Genomic DNA, 18,330 nt, shown 5'->3' with positions numbered 1-18,330 from the left:
TTATCTTGTACATTATGAGCCACGGTTTGAAAATTTAGTAAAGTACAGAGAGCAAAACTCACAGCTAAACTTCATGTCAGCAAGAAATGTGATAGAAACACACCAGAAACATTCCCAGTCCATGTACAATCTCAGAACAGTGTCCAATAGCTTCAAGAGTTCCTACTCACCAAGCCCAGACTTAACTCAGAAACATGAAGAGGCCCTTTTCTCTGAACTGTCAACACAGAGCAAAACAACAGCTTGCCTTATCAAAGACTTTCTAGCCAGGAGGAGGCGTCTGATGTCCTTCGGGTTCAGATCTCACCTATTGGAGCAAAGCATTCAGAAGACATAATCTTTGTCAACTCCCCCAAAATTCTATGACTATGAGTGAAATCTAAAAGGATGGTTTAAAGCTTTCTTTTTGGTACTTTCTACTTCCACCTTGCACTGTGGTTCTCAATATACCTGTTAGAGCCTCCTATAAGTCTCTCAAGTTTAAGTTCTGCATTTTTTTAAATTTGTGTGTGCATGCAAAGGTAAGAAAACAACTTTCAGGAATTGATTCTCACCTTCCACTTGTTTCTGAGGCATAGTCTCTCTTGTTGCTTCTGCTCTGCACTGGAAACTCCAGGCTAGCTGACCTTCTGGCCAATTCTCCAATCTCTAACCTCCCATCTCAATGTAAGTATTCTGGGAGTGGACTGAAATAGATACAGATACAGCCAAACATTGGATGAAGCCTAGGGAGTCCTGTGGAAAAGGGGGGAGGGAAGAATAAAAGGACCTGGAGGTGACAGGAGCTCCATAAGAAGACCAACAGAGCCAACTAACCAGGGTCCAGAGGGGCTTGAAAGAGACTGAAGCATCAACCAAGGACCATGCACAGACTAAACCTAAGCCCTCTACATAGATGTAGCAGAAGGGCAGCTCAGGCTTCATGTGGGTCTCTTAGTAAGGGGAGCCAGCCTGACTCTAACATGGACTCTGTTGCCTGTGTTTTGATCACTCCCCCTGGCAGGGTTGTTTCGTCAGGCTTCAGGGTAAGAAGGTGAGCTCAGTCTTGATTTGACTTGATGAACTGGGGTAAGTAGGTGGATGGGACTCCCTTTTTTCTGAGGAATAGAAGAGGAGGGATGGAAAAAGAGGGAGGAAGGGTGGGATTCAGAGGAGAGGAGGGAGGGAGCTAAGATCAGGGTGTTAAGTGAATAAATAAATTAATTAACTTTAAAAAAGAATGCTGGGAATATAAATGTTTGGCACTGCATACAGTCCCTTATGAGGATTCTGGGAATTAAACTCAGGTCACTAGTCTTATGCAGTAAGTGCTTTTATCCAATGAAATAGCTTTCTGTCCCCAAATCTTACATTTTAAAATCATCTTTCCATTTCCCAAAGCATGCATTCTATTAATTTTGTCTGGCTCACTACATACACTAACTACATTTTTAATTCTTCAAGACATAGTGAAAAACTCTATATATGGAGTTTTACATCTTTGAATAGTGAACTATATGACTATCAACCAAATCAAATAAATAAATTTCTTTTTTTGCAATTTATGTAACTAGGAGTTATATTTTATTAAGTTTTTTACTTAGTATACAAAATAATGGTTTTTGATTATAATATTTTCATACATCTTTATCATTGTACCTTGTTCTTATTTGCACCCAACTGCCATTCCCATCCCTCTTCCCTCCACCTTATTGGTCTCCTTCTACCTCAAAAATAGTTCCTGCTTCTGTTTTATCACACATTAGTCAGGTGTGTGTGTGAGAGAGAGAGACAGAGAAAGAGAAAAAATGTATCTGTATAAATTAAGATTCTGCTTATGAGAGAAAACATGTATTGTCTTTCTAAGTTTGGCTTATGTCACTTAACGTGATTGCTAGTTCCATCCTACAAATCTCATAATGTCATTCTTCTTTATGGCTAAGAAAAATTTCATTGTATATACTATCCAATTTTCTTTATTCATTTACCTGCTGATGACTAATATACATTTGGGCTAATTACATATCTTGGCTATTTTGAATAGTGCATCAATAAACACTGACTTAGATTCCTTTGAGTGCATACTCATGAGTTATGTATGGCCGAGTCATAAAGCAGTTCCATTTTCAGTTCTCTTTTAGTTTTTTAATATATTTTAGTATGTTTGTGGCATTCTCATGTGCCATGGCACACATGTGGAATTCAGAGGACAATTAGTTCTTTCTTCTACCTTGTGGATCTAAGGGATTAACCTCAGGTCATCAGGATTAGTGGCAGGTACCTCCACCCAAGGAGATATCTTGAAGTCCTATTTTTGACTTTTTTTTCAGTTCCTACCTTTTTATTGACTCATAAAATAACAATTACTTGTCTTCGGGTTTGTTGAAGCAGTTAAGTCAGACAATACTTGCCATCGTAATGTCTGTTAAAGTGCCACCACATTCACCAGCAGGGCACTCTCAACAAAGGCACCTAACTGTGCCATTTTCTACACTTCCTCACAGACAGTTTAGCTTTCTTTCTCTTCTGTTCATTCTTCTTGGAAGGGCTGTAGGATTTCACCCTCTTCTCAGCACTACCATGAAGTCTCACCAGAGGATGAAAAAGTGGACTCCTTTTGAAAGTTGTAGTCAAAGTTCAGTCATCTTCCACCTGCTTGCCATCAAAGAAGAGCCTTGGTCATCAGGAGGAATGGATTCCTTATCCTGGATTCTTGGCCTTTACATTTTCGATAGTGTCTCAGTGTTCAGTGCTGAACATTATAGTCTTCCCCATGAGGGTTTTTATGAAAATCTGCATCTTGGTGGAAATTCCATCACAGAAGCAGATCAGAAATTATTCTTGTTTTTTTGTTTGTTTGTTTGTTTGTTTGTTTGTTTTAAGAAACCTCCACACTGACTTCCACAGGGGTGGCGCCAAGTTTGCACTCCCTCCAGTAGTACCATATCCTTTCCAGCATTTATTATCATTTCTTTTCTTGATAACCTATTCTGACTGCTGTGAGATAAAATCTCAGTGCTTTTCTGTTTGTTGTTTGTTATTGTTTTGGTTTGGTTTAGTTTGGTTTTTAGCTTTTTGTTGTTTTGTTTTGTTTGATACAGGGTTTCTCCATATATGTAACCTTGGCTGTCCTGGACCTCACTGGACCAGGCTGACCTCGAACTCAAAAAAGATCCACCTTTCTCTGCTTCCCAAGCCCTGGAATTAAAGGAGTGTGCTACCATCACTCAGCAAAATTTCAATGTTTTAATTTGAACACTTTTTCAAATATTTATTATCTACTCGTGTTTCCTCCTTTGATATCTGGCTAGTCATTTGCCCATTTACTGATTCAATGATTTGGTTAGTTTCATGTTTATTTTTTGGAAGCTCTTATAACATTCTAGAAACTAATCTCCTGTCAGGTTGTTCTCCCATTCTATAGGCTGTCTCTTCATTCTGCCAACTGTTTCCTTTGCTCTGCAGAAGCTTTTTAATTTAATGTCAACTCTTGGTTTTATATCCTGAGGTACTGAAGTACTTTTCAGAAAACCCATGTCTCAACCTCTATCTTAAAATGTTTGCTTCCAGCAGTTTTAGAGTTCCCGGTGATTTTGATTGGTTGTTTGGTCAGTTAGTGGGGGGGGGTATGTGTTGAGAGAGGGTCTCATTTTAGGTTTCTATGTGTTTGTATGTCTGTCTGTTGAGTCAGAATCTCTCTCCATGGCCCTGTACTGTCCTGGAACTCACTATGTAGACAAGTATGGCCTCAAACTCACAGAGATCTGCCTGCCTTTACCTCTCTCTCAAATGCTGGAATTAAAAGCTTGTGCTACCATGCCAAGCCAGAGTTTCAGGTCTTACCCACTAAGGTCTTTAGTAAATTCTGAATTGATTTACAAATTTTCCAAAGTCTAAAGGACCCAGATATTGACTGATCATAGACTAGAGATAAAATATAAACTCTGTATGAAAAGAAAATTTAAAAAGAAGAGCTGCAGAAACTTGCAAAGGCAGCGATAGACCAACTGAAAAGTGCAAAAGCCGGAAGCAGGCCAAAAGGTGGTATATACCTATAATCCCAGAAATTAGGAGGTATAGACAGGAGGATCAAGAGTTTAAGGTCATCCTTAGCTACACAGATGGAAAAGCTAAAAAATTACAAATAGTGTAACCCCCAAAAGCCAGGTAGAACACAGATCCAATCACATGGCACCCAAGTGTGTGTGTGTGGGGGGGGAGATGGAAATCAGAAGCCTCATCCACAAGTAAGCCAGGTGGAGGTGGCCTTGGTGAAAAGAAACTGGCAGTACCACAAGCCTCAAGTCCAGTTGTGGGTTTTGATGAGACTGGGTCTTCCAGCAGATAGGTCAGTAATGGAGAGATGATCCCATCTTATACTCCATATGATTTGGAAAGCAATGTGGCCAGGTGCAATCTTGAGAGAGGACCTTTTGTTTAAAACTGAGCTACCCTGGAGGGATGTAAAAGAAAAGGAAAATAACAAGTCAGATCGCCCGAATTTAACCTATCACAGCCCTGTGGTTAAGAGAGAGACCTCACAGGACACAGAGCTAGAAGACCATATATTATCAAGCTTAAAAGTCAAGGCTGCATGAGGTCCAGCTCGGCAGTGAGGTGAACCACCCTCACCTTCAGGAGCTAAGAGCAGAGTTCATCAACCGAGAATGATACTACAGTTTGATGCCCATGTGTCTGAGGTCAGCAGGTGGTTCAAGCTCTGAAGGTGAGTATCTGCTATTCGCTGCTATCCAGCAGCAGCTTGGTTAATATGATAAGTTCTTCAAAGTAAGAAGACAGGCTCCCTTTTCTGTACAGATCTCACTGCAGTGACTACTCTCCAGAGCAAGACACTAGCTACTTCAGGAAGTACTAGGTAGGGAGTCTGGGAAGGAGGAAGAGAACCTGCACAGCTCACAGACTGCAAAACTGAGCATGGACAGCAAAGATCCCTTTATACAAAGAAAGGAAGCTACCAAAGTGACAGCTATGGTGGACATCAGACACTTATCCAATACAGGCTTTGAGGCAAAGTAACATAGTATCATGTAGCCATTTATGAGGCTAGGCTTGAATTTCTTATTCTCCTGCTTTCGCCTCCCTCTCAGGTTCTGGGAGTACAGATATAGGTTACCATGATTGGCTCTATGGAATTTTTTATTATGCATCTAAATATGAGAAAAATGCAGAGTTATGTGAGGATAGCATTGGTGGTGTTGGTCTCTTGTGAATTTTTTCAACTAGGACATCTTTGACAAACCAATGCCATGGCTTTCCAAGCTGCCTAGATGGCTGCAATCATGTGGGTACTTATCACCACAGATTCAAGGGTTCCTCAGAGCTAGCAAAAATCTGGGAAGAAAGAGGGATCCAACCACACAAAGGTCAACATAGGGGCAGGTGGCTGGTGAAGTGAACTACCAAGTCACAAAGAACCCTCTTCATCAATTTAGGAGAAAAGAAGAGCAGCCTCCACAGTAATAAATAAAATTTACCAAAGACAAACTATGCCAGGCGCTGGCCTAAATACCAGGAACTGATGAAATGAAATGAAAAAAAAAAAAATCACAACACATACCCACAAGCAGTTTTGACAGTAGAACTGAATTAAAATGCAATTTAATGTAGATTACAGGAGAAAATTACTTTGAGGATTCTGGCCCAAGTTTCAGAGCTCTGCATATCACAGAAGTTCTGTGCAGGTGAAAGCACAGAGATCCAGGTGAACACAAATGAACTGCCAGAATCGTGTAAAGCTTCTGCTGCTTCTGGCAACTCAAACTTGACTCTAAAGACAACCGATTAGCTTTGCAGGCTGTTCGTTTTCTGACAGTTTTATTGCTTTCAAAAGGAAAAGCCTGCCTTATGGTGCATGACTTTAATCACAGCACTCAGGAAGCTAAGACAGGAAGATCACCATAAATTTGGAGGGCAGCTTGGGCTACAATAGTAAAATCCAGGCCAGCTTGAACTTTAGATAAGACTCCATTTCAAAGATTAAAAAGGACAAAAGAAAAGAAAATCCAGGCAGAGTGATGCATACCTTTAATTCCAGCACTGGAGGCAGAGGCAGGCTGACCTCTGAGATCAAGCCCAGCCTGGCCTACATACTGAGTTCCAGGACACCAATCATGAGTATTATACAAAGATCTTTGGCATGCTGAGGAAATGAATACATGTAAGTGCAGTCTTGATCACACAGGAGAGCTACTCTTTTTTTTTTTTTTTTTTCAATGCAGTTTATTCAGGAACCTTGAACAATCATCTGACCCTGGGGAAAGCCAGCCCACAGCTTAAATAGCCTCTGGGTAGCCAACCCCAGCGTGCCTCATGGGCAATGCAGATAGGCCCACATACAGGGAAGCAAGCCAGATCCTCAGCCTTAGCCAAATGTGGAGTTGTTTGTGACAGAGAGCACTCACCATCGGGAAGGTGGAAGGCGGAAACCAGCTCCATCTTTAAGGTGCAGCATTACGCAGCTCTCTACAGTTCCCCCTTATTGTTTTAGACGCATCAGGCAAGAGTAGAGGTCTGATCTCTGATATTAGAAATAAATTGGGACTTTGTACCGATGTTCATTTAGGTGTCATCCGCCCAAAGAGCATCAGACCCATCTGATACCTTTTTCTCAGAGGCGGGACCTGGGGTATCAACCCGCATGCAATCAGACATGGTCTTCCAGGAGAGCTACTCTTGAGCCCAAATCCAAATAGACTAAAGGCTTCTGGCATGGAACTAAACTTGTTCCTGAAATATCAACCTTGGATGAGCTAAGCAATCTGATTTCAATTATTTTGGCTTCTTTGTCAAGTTCCCAATGAAGACCTTATCCAGTTGATAAAATAACAAACACACCTCCCAAATTCCAGACATCCTAGCACCATCTCCCCTTGAGTGGCAATAAAAGCTACCTACTCCAGGGCACTAAATCTGGAGAAGGACCCTTCTTCCATATTTAGGATCGTTCTAACCAACAGCAGGGTTTCATGACAAGCAGCACACTCCAGTCCTCTCTATCATCATGATATAGCCACAGGTATTTAAGTGTAGCTCAGTGACAGGAGAGCTAACCTTATGGAGTTGGTCACCAGGAAAGTGTCACCTAAGGAACAGATGAGAGCAAAGCCAAGTCCCAAAGTATTGAAATAGTTGTGACACAGGGGATTTGATTATGGAATTGACTTGGATATTGACTGAGAGATTAGCTGTTGTAATGTGGCCATTAAATCCATATATTATTTGTCTCATTGATACACCAAAATACTATGACAAAAGCAAAGTCAAGGCCTGGGCACAGGACTAACCTTGGCCAGATAACACCTCTAGGGCCATTTTAATCCTTGATGCAAAGTATAAAGCCTGGATGAGTGCAACAGTAAGCTCCAAGGACAGTCCAACACCTGTGCTTATAATAAAGGCAATGTTCCTGTTGTAGCGGGGGCAGGCATCCAATATTCAGTATCTAGAACACCAGCACCCTTGCTGGGCCAATTCTACACTGAGATGAGGCTGTATTCTGCCCTACTGCCCTCTCCATGTGCGTCTTTCAAACCTTCTCTGAAGCTTTCCTAGAAAAAAGTGGAACTACTGCAAATCCTGCTAATAGTTCCTTTTCGCCTTAATTAGCCACAATTATTTCTAGATGCTGTTAGTAAGAATATTGGGAGTGACAGAAAAATAGGTTAAAAGAGAGTCTTGATCATCTAAGAGTTTCCAAACCTGGCTACATCAATTATCAACCTCTGGATAACAGATCACCCCTAATTTTAAGTGACTTAAAGCAATACCTCTTCAGCTCAAAATTCCGGGGCACGTTAATTTGGTGTGAGTTCAGCTGGGCAACTATACTGATCTGGGCCAAACGCCACTGATCTCAGGTGCGCTCACTTATGCTTCTACAAGCGGCTATTGGGTTGGGTTGGTGCCGCTATTATTCTCCACATGGTCTCTCTTCCTGCAGCCCAAGCCTGTGGTTTTTTCCACGTAGTGGCAGAGTTCCCAACGCAGTAACAACCTGAACTAATTCTTTGTGCCTGGCTCAAAGCCCACACAAGGTCACTTTTCCTGTAATATATGGTCGACCCAAGTTACAAGGCCAGTCAAGATGTGAAGGATTAGGAATGGGCTCCAACTCTTGATAGGCAGAGCTGCAAAGATGGAAAGGCATTTTGCAATCTACCTCACTTGACAGATTTTCAAATAAGACAACAGGAAGCTGTCAAAATAGAGATAACAGTCCAGAAAAATCTTCATTTATTTGAATTGCTCATACCTAGAATCTAGGCTCTTACCAGCATTTCCACTCACCACTACCAGCTCCAGCTACTGATTAAACAATAGCTAACTAAAAGCAATAACCGCACATGCTGAGCCAGCTGGTTTTTTTTTTTTAACAACCTGTAAATAGTTTTATGCTGGTCTTTCACACCATAGGGAAGGTTAAAGTACATGGACTAAGTGGGCATAATGACTGGTACACGTAAGTCCCTGAACGTTGAAGGCTGAGACAGTAAGATTACTGTAAGCTTGAAGTCACCCTGGCTATCTATAAAAAGTTTAAGGCCACCCAAGACTGGTGAGACCCTGTCTCAGAAACAACCCACATGGACTAGAACCATGTGGCACTCAACATCAATTTTCTGGCGTTAGCTTCTCTGGCTTTGAACCTCAGTATTTTCCCCCAAATTTAAAAAAAAAAAAGATTTCTTGCATATGTACAATTGTGTAGTTTGAACACTTCAGACAGAAAATTAGTTAACACTCAGGAGTTGCAGGAAAATGTAATGTAATTCTAAGGGAATGAAACAAATTCGGCTTGTAATTCAGTAGGTTGTTGAGGAGATTTAACCAAAATCCCTTCCAAGAGCTGCGGAAAGAGGTAGACCCCACAAACTGAAACTCAATGTTTCCCTGACAACTGCTGAACAAAGGAAGGAAGGTCTCCATGGAAACCACCCAGGCCTTGCATCTGCTATTCACCTTACACTTTGCCTGGCATTCAAGCACATCAAATCAGCGCTGAAAGCATATGGAAGAGAGCAAAGAACAACGTCCATGTTTGGTACAGTGAGATTTTTCTAAGAAGCATGAGGTACATCCAGTTCAAAAGTCTCAGGATTCAAATTAAAAGATCTTTATACGGTCAGCCCACTTTTACATACACCCTGACTTAATCCATTTGGGCTTTAGCAATAAGCTACCTTGGACTGGGTAATGTATTCAGGTTAGAAGTTTATTTCTCCCAGTTCTGGAATCCAAGTCTTTGTAAGATCAAAATGCCAGCAGATTCAGATTCAGTATTTGGTTAGGGGTGTGAAGGACAGAGGTGTCTATCCTCCTACACCTCCTTCACTCCTCCCCTCTACAGATGGTGCTTCCTTGCTGTTTTCTGCCACCATAGAATGGCCAAACATTCTGTTCAGCCTCTTTTTATAGGGATATTAAACCCATTCATGAGGGCTCCATCCTCGTGACCTAATACACACTTAAAAACAGAGCATGCCCAGAGAACTGAGAAAACAGTTTACTACTTTCCTAGGTATGTTATAATCATGCACATTATGTGCCTTAAAACAAGAGACCCGTATTTATTGTCTTACAGTTCTGGAGGCTGGAATCCAAAAACTGAAGTCTCAGCAAACAGTGCTCCTTCCTTCCAAGGGCTCTAAGGGAAGCATCTGCTCCATGCCTCGTGCTAGCTTCTCCACCTCAGATGTTCCTTGGAGCTTAGATCAGTGATTCTCAACCTTCTTAATACTGCAACCCTCTAATATAGTTCCTCATGATGTGATGACTCCCAACCATTTTTCATTGCTACTTTGTAATTGTAATTTTGCTACTATAATGAATCATAATGTAAATATTTGTGTTTTCTAATTATCCTAGGCATCTCTGTGTAAGAGTTGTTTGATACACCTTGTTTGATCATTATGTTACATGCACTCTCCCTGAGTCTGTCTTTGTGTGGCTGACATCTTGTAAGAACACCATTCAGAATGGATTAGGCCCATTCTACTGTAATATGAGCACATCCTAACTAAATTACTTCTGCAAAGACCCTATTTCCAAAGAAGACAGCATTCTTTGGTACTGGAGTTAAGATATTAGCACATATTGGCGAGACACAATTCAATACAGAACACTCTTCTTTTACAGAAAGTACTTCATTTGCTCTGTTCACTTTTGTTGGTGTTGTTTTTAACTAAACCGATAGCTCCATTTTTTTTTTGTACTTCAATCAAAATAGAATGCCTTCACTTGGTCACAAACTCACACATAGCTACAATCAAATCTGGGCAGTGTACTTTGGGCAGCCATAGGCCAAACTCAGGTTTCGGAAGTTCTATCTAAAAGAAAAGGAAATGTAAGTTGAGGGACAACCAGAAATCTCTATCATACAAGCAACAAAGAAAATCACCCCCAGGAAAAATAACTCTGACCCATTGATGAAAACTTACTGCAAAAATGAAACTGCATGGTACTGGCATAGAGACAGAGACTAGTGAATCAATAGAACCAAATAGAAGACCCTGAAATAAATCCACACACTTATAGACACCTGATTTTTTACAAAGATGCCAAAACCACTCAATGGAAAAAAAGTCATCATCTGCAACAAATGGTGCTGATCTAACTGGATGTCTACACGTACAGAAATGCAAATAGATCCATACTTACCACCCTGTACAAAACTAAAGTCCAAGTGGATCAAAGACCTCAATATAAAACCAGACACACTAAACTGCTTAGAAGAAAAAGTGAGGAAGAGCCTGGAGCTCATTGGCACAGGAGACAACTTCCTGAACAGAACACCAACAGCACAGGCTCTAAGAGCAACAATCAATAAATGGGACCTTATGAAACTGAAAAGCTTCTGTAAAGCAAAGGGCACTGTTGTCAAAACAAAATGACAGCCTACAGATTGGGAAAGGATCTTTATCAACCCTATATCTGACAGAGGACTAATATCCAATATATATAAAGAACTCAAGAAGTTAAAAAGCAACAAATCAAGTAATCCAATTAAAAAATGGGGTACAGAGCTAAACAGAGAATTCTCAATAGAGGAATATCGAATGGCAGAGAAAAACTTTAAAAAATGTTCAATGTCCTTAGTCATCAAGGAAATACAAATCAAAACGACCCTAAGATTTCACCTTACACCCATCAGAATGGCTAAGATCAAAAACACAAATGCCAACAAATGCTGGAGAGGTTGTGGAGAAAGGGGAACCCTCCTCCACTGCTGGTGGGAATGTAAACTGGTACAATCACTCTGGAAATCAATCTTGGGCTTTCTCAGACAACTAGGAATAGCGCTTCCTCAAGAACCAGCCATACCACTCCTAGGCACATATCCAAAAGAGGCTCAAGTACACAATAAGGACATTAGCTTAATCATGTTCATAGCAGCTTTATTTGTAATAGCCAGAAGCTGGAAACAACCCAGATGTCCCACAACGGAGGAATGGATGCAGAAATTGTGGTACATCTACACAATGGAATATTACTCAGCAATTAAAAAAAAAAAAAACAAAAAAAAAAAAAACAAGGAAATCATGAAATTTGCAGGTAAATGGTGGGAACTGGAAACTGGAAAAGATCATCCTGAGTGAGCTATCCCAGAAGCAGAAAGACACACACAGTATATACTCACTCATATAGACATACAATATAGGATAAAAATACTAAAATCTGTACACCTAAAGAAACTAATCAAGAAGGAGGACTCTTGCTAAAATGCTCAATCCCTATCCAGAAAGGCAAAGAGGATGGACATCAAAAGAAGGAGAAAACAGGGAACAAGTCAGGAGCCTGCTACAGAGGGCCTCTGAAAGGCTCTGCCCTGCAGACTATCAAAGCAGATACTGAGACTCATAGCCCAACTTTGGGCAGAGTGCAGGGAATCTTATGAAAGACGGGGACAATAGAAAAACATGGAGGGGACAGGAGCTCCACGAGGAGAGCAACAGAACCAAAAAAATCTGGGCCCAGGGGTCTTTTCTGAGACTGATACTCCAACCAAGGACCATTCATGGAGATACCCTAGAACCCTTGCACAGATGTAGCCCATAGCAGCTCAGTATCCAAGTGGGCACCCTAGTATTGGGAAGAGGGACTGTGTCTGACATAATCTGCTTGGCCTACTCTTTGATCACCTCCCCCTGAGGGGGGAGTAGCCTTACCAGGCCACAGAAGAAGACAATGCAGCCACTCCTGATGAGACCTAATTGACTAGGATCAGAAGGAAGGAAATGAAGACCTCCCCTATCAGTGGACTTGGGGAGGGGCATGCATGCAGGGAGGGGAAGAAGGGAGGGATTGGGATGGGAGGAGGGAGGGTTCCACAGGGGTGGGGGGATACGAAGTGAATAAAGTGTAATTAATAAAGAATTTTTTAAAAAATGAAATCACAAAAGTTAACTAGTTAGGAAAGATCCTGAAACTGAAATGGAAAATTTGTTCCATTTCTATCAGAAATCAAGAAGCAAGTGAAAAATGGACACACAATGAAGAGTCCCCCAAATCTGCAGTGTTTGAGGAAGACACCTATGCACGTGGAATCACATGAACCTACATGATTCTGTCTCATAAATACAAGGATCCAGGACTTTGGAATATGACCAGATATAAAGGTGATACCACTTAGTACTCACTGTACTTCTCACACTCTGATCCTTTCACATCCAAGAATCCTTTGTTTCTAATCATGTTTTTTTGTTCATTTGAAGCATATGCCCATACACAGATATAAGAAAGAGTACAGAGAGCCTTTGTGCTCTTTATGCATTTTCTCCCGATGATAACTGGCAATGCTACTGTATAGTATCACAGCCACAATGCTGATATTATGCTTTATCAACAGAACATTCCCATCACAAGGACTTCTCAAGATGACTACTTTTAGCTACTCATTCCCTCATGGCTTTGGCTCCTCATCCCTGGCAACACTGATATGTTCACCATGCCCAGGGGGTCCTGCAGAGACTGATATGCCAACCAAGGACCATGCATGGAAAGGACCTAGACCCCCTGCTCAGATGTAGCCCATTGGCAGCTCAGACTCCATGTTGGTCTCTGAGTAAGGGGATCAGGGGCAGCCTCTGTCATAAACTCAACTGCCTGCTCTTTGATCACTTGCCCCTGGTGATATGGCCTTACCAGGCTACAGAGGAAGAGGATCTAAGCAGTCCTTATGAGGCTTGATAAGCTATGGGCAGATGGCAAAAGAGGAAAACTCCCCCTTAAGTGGACTAGGGGAAGGGGATTGGGGAAGAAGGAGGGAATGAGGGTAGGACTGGGAGGAGTTGAGGGAGGGGGTTTCAATCTGGATATATAATGAACAGCTTGTCAAAAAAATTTAAAGGGGGAAAACAAAATAAAGACTCACACCTGACTTAAAAAAGGATTTTTTTTTTCCAAAAATCAATTAAGCATATTTCTGTGGGCCTGTTTCTAGGTTCTTTGTCTTGTTCCATTTATCTGTGTTCACCTATTGCCACAGTCTTGATTGCTGGTGTACTTATGCAGTACATTTTGAAACCATGTGATTAACTACTCCTGTTTTATGCTTCTGCTATAAAATACTCCTAGGTATTCCACATCCTTTGCCAGTTCCTATGGATCTTATTGTTGTGATCTTCATGCGTTTTAAGGTAAAAAGATTTATATCTATTAAAATGATCTTACTATAATTTTTTATAAAATTATTTTAAACCTGTTCTTCAATCTGTAAAGAATTGAAACTCTCATTATTCGGAGTCTTCCAATAAAGACTATGATATGTCTTTCTATCTGTTCAGTTTATTTCATCATTTCTCATGGTTGTCAACACGTGTATCCTGCAAACCCTTTGCTAGATTTACTTTTCAATACTTTCTGACTAATGGTAAGTGGTATTATATGTATTCTTATTAAAGAACCTAGGGCATCATACATGCTAAGCTAGTACTCCACTACTGAACAATTTACTCAGCCCAGGTAGGAAATTTTTTTTCACCTTTAGTGTTTATGTGTTTATAGCTAGCATATAATCTATTCATTGTTTAACATTTTTCCTTTATCTCACTCCTTGCTGGATTCACTTAGTAGTTCTAGGAATTCATGTTGTATTTTCTTTGCATTGTTAATCTATAAATAGGGGAAGGGTTTTTTTTTTCCTTCTAAAGTGTATTATCATAGTAGCTAGGATTCACAACCTAACTTTGAAAAACAATGATGAGAGCAGATATCCTTGCCTAGAAAATTATTCTGAGGCTGCAGATGTAACTCAAGTAGAGCATGTTTCTAAGTACTTGTGATATTCTGGATTGATCCTTGGTACTAAAATAAAAAGATCCTAGATAGAAATTCAATTGTGTAGCAACAAATGAAGGAGAAAAACCATGTGTGGTGGGATGCACTTGTAATCCCAGCACTTGAGATAAAGAGCAAGGAGAACAGGAATTCCGGGCCAGTTTGCAGTATAGGATAAGTTCAAGACCCTCCTAATGAGGGAGTGAAAAGGAAGGGGTGAAGCAAAGAAGTAAGGGGGGGGGTAGGAAAAAGATATCAATTACTTTAAATTCGGAATTGTCCTATGGGACAAATCTGTCCCACTGTGTGTTTGTATAAATAAGTTTTGTTGAAAATGGGCATGTAAAGACATTTGCACATTATCCTTGGCCACTCTGGCACTACAATAGTGGAGTTGAACAGTTGTGACAGACCATATGGTCTGCATAGATATTTGCCATCTGGCCTTTACAGAGAAAAAATGTTAAATTCTGATCAAAAGAGAAATGCCTGCATAAAATAATTTAGAGTGCTAAATACAAGACAAAAATCACATAACTGGGAGAAGGATAGGTAGAATTAACAGTTCCTGTGAGCTGGGCATGGGGGCACATACCTCTAATCCCAGCTACTTGGGAGGCAGAGAGAAGGATTTGAAAGATTGAAGTTCTAGCTGGACAACATAGTGAGATCATCATTTCAAACAAAGGGTGTGGTGATGCTGGGAGCTGGACACGATGACATATACCTATAATCCCAGCAGTTGCACAGTAGACACAAAAGGATCAGGAGTTCAAGGCTCAATTATACAATGAAAAGCCAGCCTGAGCCATATGAGACCCTAATCTTTAACAACAAGACTGGAAATACAGCTCAGGTATAGGGTACTTGGCTATCATGTGGGAGGCCCTTTGCTGGATTACCAGCACTGAGGATAAGAGGACATCTTTGCATTTTCCAGAAAAAGAGAAACAGAACCACTAGTGCTCACACTTTTGTTTTTCCCCAAATATTCCCCAAATACATAACCTTAGGTTCCTTTGTAAAAAGTCAAATGACAACAGAATCACCTACCCACTAGCACAACTGGGTAGCAAGGAATAACATGCCTATGATAAACCCCTCATCAAAACACCACAAGGGTACTCACCAGTTCCCATCCATCTACCCTCTGCTTTTCATTACAAGTGGAGCCATGCCGTGCTGGTTTGCTTGCAACTGGGGCTAGGGTCCTGAGAGACAGGGTTTGCAGAGCTGAAACTATAAAAGTTTGATTTGGTCCTCTTACTTCCAAAAGGCCATACTAGGAGATCTTACACCATTCACTTCTGATGAGCAGGTCAGTTCTAGTGACCAAGTGAGCAAGTCACTAGGCAGAACTCATTAAAGTGCTGAGCCTCACCTACCAAATGTCACTAGCAACTTTCCCCCGAATGATATTTGAAAGCCCATACATTCGTTGGCTCCTTAAAGGTGAAGTGTGTCAAAAGTTAGATGAAAAAGAAGAGGGTATGAATACCTTGTCAGCCTGATTTCTCACTTTTTAGACCACAGTGTCCTACAAACTGATACCAGTGTGTAGCACAGAAAGAAAATCTATTTTAATCTAAGAGAATTGGGAGACTTCCAAAGAGCACTGACCTGAAAACTCTTGACAGAGCAGAGGAAATTGATTTTCTCCCAGAGCCATGCAAAGGATTAGACTCAAATTTAGGCCAATAAAAGATTTATATTCCGCCCAGGTCCCAACATAACATTGTCCACACACAGACATATACACACGAAAAAAGAAAAAAAATATATATGTTTATGAATCACCCATAGCTGACATACATAAGAAAGTCCAAAATAAAAGTCAGTTCTTAGTGATGCTATTCCTCAAAGCAAGAAGACAATATATACATTCCATAAAATTTAATAGAACACTTTATAGAAATTTAATAGAACACTGTAATAGAACACTTTCAGCCTTTCAGATGGATGCTTATAATTAATTTTATCCTCCTCCTAGCCCATTTTCAAAACAACTGCCCATAATTTTCAGGATTAGAAAACAGCACTGGCCAAGTATTTAACGTGACCAAAAATATTGTTAAGATTTATAATAAATGACTTAAAATTACAAAAAACTCTAGCTTTCCATTTTACAAATATTGAGCATCAACTCTATTGCTGCACCACTAACCTACGGAGACAGCTATGTCATAACTTGTTTTTAACTCTAACGTATATTAATTATGGTAAGCACATTAGACCCAGCTACACTTTCAACAAAAGAAGCCATTGGCATCCTGCTTGACCATGATTGCCCTGGCCACCGACACTTGACAGTGTGAAGTGAGAACGTAAGTCTTTCCCATCAGGAATTCACCTTTCTAGCAATGGGAAAAACTAAAACCCAAACTGACTTTTTTCACAGTGTTTATCGTTTTTTGCAAGTTTTCTCCAAATCATGGAGTCGTTTTAATCTCCCTTAGGTCTAAGAAAGGAAATATGATACACAGTGTGTCAAACCAAGAGAAAAGAAAAATTTTAAAACTATCACTGTGTAAACGAAGCAAGACACCGGGGACAGCCACAATCAAGAAGGTAAGTGAATGAGTCAGAGCCCAGGGAAAATTGGTCATGGCCAACTGAACACAATCTGGAAAGAAAAAAGGGAAACATTGGAAGGAAGCAAAAAGTTTTAAGCCACCTCATTCAACAGTAGTTAGAAGCAATATGCTGAGTCCTAGGGTGGAAACCATTTTATTTTGTGGCTGCATGATCAGACACAGTAAATCCATGTACTCCATACCCTGATAGAGCCCTCCAATTCCTGAAAGCTCAAATTCAAGTATATTAAACAGAAGTATAGCTCAGTTGAGTAAGGAAAAGTACCAGTTGACAATCTCAATTTTTAGGAAAACCTAATTTAATTTCCAAGCTATAGAGGGAAAATTTCCGTGCTAATTGCTCAAAATCCCTTTCCAAGAGCCAATGTAACTAAGAGATACAACATGTTAACTAGAAGTAGATGCCCCCCAGCCTTGCATCTTCACTTTGGCTGGCATTCAAACACGTCAAATCGGCAGTAAAAAAAGGGCTGGGCTATAACTCAATTGGCATAGTACTTGGCATGCACAAAGCCATAGGTTCAATCCCCAGACCATATGAAACTGGGTGTGGCAGTACACGATTATAATACCAGCACTTGAGAACACATGCGAGAGAAATGTCATGAGCTTGAAGCCAGGCAGGACTACATAGCAAGACCCAGTGTCATTTTAATTAGCTGTGCTAGGACACTCCATTGAAAGATGGAGTCCTATAACAGGGCAGGAATGTTTGGTAAGTCTGCAATCGCAGCTGCACAGAAGGCATGACTTCCAATGTTCAATATCAAGTAGAGTAACTATAGCTGGCAATGATTAGGTGCCTATTTCGAAATAGCTAGAGAGAGACTTTTGAATGCTGGTAACACAAAGAAATGATAAATAAGCCAGACACATCAGTAACTATAATCTGGGCTTACACATTGTATATGTGCACTGAGATAACACGGCACAAGTATGTTTCAACTTAAAATATATTTTAAACCCATAAAGGAAGTATTTTAAGTATAACTTTTATGTTGACTACTTTATCCCCCCCCCATTTGCTACATGTTTACAAAATTTAATGTATATTTTCACTTATATTTTATATGAATTTTTGAGATAGGTTCTATGTTGCTCTTGTTACCTCGGAACTCTCTATGTAGACCAGGCTGGCCTCAACTCTCAGAGATCTGCCTGCCTCTGCTTCCCTAAACTGCCAATTCTAGAATTAAAGGCAAGCGCCACTTCACCTGGACAATCTGAATATTTTAAAGTATAAGGTAAGTGTTTAGAGTTATAGAACTTAAAAAATTAAATATAATCTATGTTTTGATAATTGTGGCCCAAAAAAGGTATTAACATGGAGCCCAATGATCTACACCTCCTGCTATTCATGGTCCATGGTACCACTGTCTCCCACATTATGCCAAGAATGTGATCAACAGAAGAGGGCAGAAGTGATAAGTTCCAAGGGTAAATCATAAAAAATAATTCTGGC

The 18,330-nt window shown here is 40.4% G+C and overlaps 1 protein-coding gene and 1 pseudogene across 7 annotated transcripts in view; both read right to left on the bottom strand.

Annotated features, from left to right (window-relative positions):
• The window catches only part of Reps2 (RALBP1 associated Eps domain containing 2), a 262,097-nt gene that overhangs the window by 185,639 nt on the left and 58,128 nt on the right, over positions 1 to 18,330 (bottom strand). The gene's annotated exons all lie outside the window — the stretch shown is intronic.
• On the bottom strand, positions 2,343 to 2,787 carry LOC132650059 (ubiquitin-ribosomal protein eS31 fusion protein-like; annotated as a pseudogene).

This window comes from Meriones unguiculatus, chromosome X (genome assembly GCF_030254825.1).
Source record: "Meriones unguiculatus strain TT.TT164.6M chromosome X, Bangor_MerUng_6.1, whole genome shotgun sequence".
Classification (NCBI taxonomy): Eukaryota; Metazoa; Chordata; class Mammalia; order Rodentia; family Muridae; genus Meriones; species Meriones unguiculatus.
This window is presented reverse-complemented; position numbering and strand designations above follow the sequence as displayed.